The sequence below is a fragment of the Etheostoma spectabile genome, chromosome 3, assembly GCF_008692095.1.
Source record: "Etheostoma spectabile isolate EspeVRDwgs_2016 chromosome 3, UIUC_Espe_1.0, whole genome shotgun sequence".
NCBI lineage: Eukaryota > Metazoa > Chordata > Actinopteri > Perciformes > Percidae > Etheostoma > Etheostoma spectabile.
This window is the reverse complement of record NC_045735.1, coordinates 9147128-9149963: the sequence shown is the minus strand read 5'-3', so window position 1 is coordinate 9149963 and position 2836 is coordinate 9147128. Positions and strand designations below refer to the sequence as shown.

Sequence of the window (2836 nt, the reverse complement as noted above, 5' to 3'; positions counted from 1 at the left end):
ACACACACACACACACACAACCCCCCTAACTTCCTCTCACATTTTTGTCAGCCTTGTCTGTACAGAGTCTACTATTGTTCTTTGTCATCTTTATTCAGATACAATACATGGTTTTTGTTCTCGTAGTCTGTGCTTTCACAAGGGGTAGAAAGAAACAAAGCATGAGGCCTTTACACACCGGCTCCTTCTACCCTGTCAGCCCCCATTCAGCAAAGCAGTTTTAATTGATTGGCGTGGTCTCTTAAATTGAGAGTACAATGACTCCCCTTTTCACTCATTCTGCTTTCTGCAATATCTAAAACTCACACTGACTATTAATAACATTTTAATTGTTTCAGAACTTGTGTACTGTAATTCACTTTAGGTACCTGCTCAATCCCTTGATTTTAGAAAAAATCCCATAGGCTTGAACACACTAGGCTTGTAAGTACAGTAAAATGTATAGAGCTTATGTTCACACCATCTTTATCACAGTGCAATAATGTCAACTTCATGCTGTAGGAAAGTACAAACTATTTTGCACACCCAGACTTACGTGCAAAATCAGTGTATGATGTATTGTTATTTCAATTTAATTAATCAGCAACTACAAACTTTGCTTAAAGATTTGCTTTCTGCGCAAAATAAAAAAAATGTCTCACCTTAGTTCATCATCGTGGACTTCTTTTCTTTATATTTGGTTCAGATGCTACAGCTTTCAGCAGAGATGGTGCAGTCCTGTATGTGCAGAACACCACACATGTATGTGCAAAACACCACACCACTTCATATGATCACGTAGACTATTACCACAACCTGTCAGCGGAGGAAACTGCGGAGTCTCACAGCATTTCTGTTTTTGTAACAAAACTATTATTGAGTCTTCTTGTCTGTCCTTGGGCTCTTGTTTCTTGCCAGCTCCTCAGTAAGAAAAATAACAAGCAAGCTATGAGGAGAAGCACTTTGTTTAACTCGGATAAGAGGCTGGTTGAAGTTGGTGTTAGCGTTTGGGGCACACCATGAGGCAGAAGACATCTCGTCATAGCTCCCCTACAGCCCCGTGCCCCTCCTTGCCCCCCATTATTGCGCGGTGCATTGATTCACCACAATAGGGCTGAATATATTACCAGCCAGGGTGTTCAACTTAGGCCTACCCCAACCCCCCTGTCCTCCATCCATCACTCTCTCTTTTCCTCACAAAACCAAAAAACTGCTTTTAACAACCGTTAACACAACAACCCCTTCCTCTCTCCCTAGTTACACCCATTTCTAACGGCAATGCGAGGAAGGGCATCAGTTGCCAGCCAACGCTAGAGACACTGTTGAACTTCAGTTTGTTGGATTGAACGTTGTAAAAGAAGAAGCAAATGATTGGGGTGTTTTTCAGTTTGGCTTTCTGGTGTTTCAGTTTGGTTCTTGTATTTTGGTATTTTTCTGGTTTCTCTGGTCTTATTAGGTCTATGTGCTTCAAATATTTCATTTTGTTTTAGTTAAGGATTTGAAGAGAAACAAACAACGAAGGTCTGCCAAGTTTTTGTATTCATCTGATGAGCAATTCATTATGTGAAAGTAGATCAGTGGGAGGCTTAGATTAGGTTAGTCTGTGCATGCTTCCTGTTCACCTGCAGTAATACTGTTGCAAGCTGGTTTTGCTGCACACAGATTCTCATGATATAACCCACCACAATGCACGTACAAATGACAAGAGGCCTATTACTCTGATCAGCCAGAGAAGGCATTTCTGGCAGAAATCTCTGTAGAGCTATACTGGGGAAGCTGGTTATTATCTCTGATTTACTTGTCCAACATATTTTTTTCTATATATTTTTAAATTTTAAGTGTGAAATAATGCTTAAGAAACTGTGCCTTAGAATCCGAGTGCTCCCTAGAAGTAATTGCATGCTTCAGATTTCCAGATGAAGACTACCAGATCAGATTGCAAATGCGGACTAAAAATAGTATAACAAAATGAGAAAACAGGGCAGGTGCGTAACCTGTAGGCGTGGCTTTGGATCGACAGCATATAGGCTATCCCCAGGTTATCCCCAACCATAAACCCTTATTTGTGAAATAATTTGGAATTAAGTAGGGTTTTTCAGTTTGTGTCCCATATTCCCTTAAATGTAATTGACATTTGGGGAACTCTAAAGTGAATTAGTGAGTTGCAACTCTGGACTACAAAACAGACTGAAGGTCAAGGACTGTTGAATCTGGTCAGGGTCATGGGAGTGTACAGGTGGAGCAAACCAGGATCAGACACAGAGTAGCTCAGGGCAACAAGATGCAGCATCAATTTACCGCACCGCCCAATTTAATGTTAAGTTAGTTAGTTAGTTAGTTAGTTTAAACTATTCATAGATTTGATCAAAATCATAAACTTATTTGTTTTGCTATTGTAATTGTGACACATGTTTGGTACAAAATGAAGAATGTGGATATGACGCATGCAGTGACGAAGGTATGTTTTGTTTCAGTGGTAAAAAGATTTGACAACCTGTGTGGATTATTTTTCTACAGTCTGATGCTGGAGCTTTTTTAAGAATAAACGTGTTGTCCTTTTCTTAAATATCCTTACCCAGGGAGGCCGTAACAATAGATACTTAATGTAGAAATGGCAGACCATTCATTTCAATGAGACCTTCCTACATACTGTAGACTTTGAATGTTTTCCACAAATCTTTTGCCGTATGCCATTTTTGTTTTTTGGGCGTACTTACATTTTTAAAAAGGTTCCTATACGCACAGTTTTATAAATGAGACCCCGGGTGCCTTTTTGATATATTGTATATTGTACCTAATGAATGACATTGTGACAATTAAAAACTTTTTTTTCTCTGATTTATGGGGTTCTCAGATT

General features: G+C 39.3%; 1 protein-coding gene and 1 pseudogene across 1 annotated transcript in view; one reads left to right on the top strand and one right to left on the bottom strand.

Annotated features, from left to right (window-relative positions):
* vwa7 (von Willebrand factor A domain containing 7) overlaps positions 1 to 985 on the bottom strand; it is an 11816-nt gene extending 10831 nt beyond the window's left edge. Inside the window, exon 1 of the mRNA XM_032512217.1 lies at positions 642 to 985. The gene's annotated coding sequence lies outside the window, so the exon portion shown is untranslated. The remainder of the gene's footprint in view (positions 1 to 641) is intronic.
* A 1416-nt stretch (positions 986 to 2401) lies between these two features.
* The window catches only part of LOC116681132 (von Willebrand factor A domain-containing protein 7-like), an 18094-nt pseudogene continuing 17659 nt past the window's right edge, over positions 2402 to 2836 (top strand).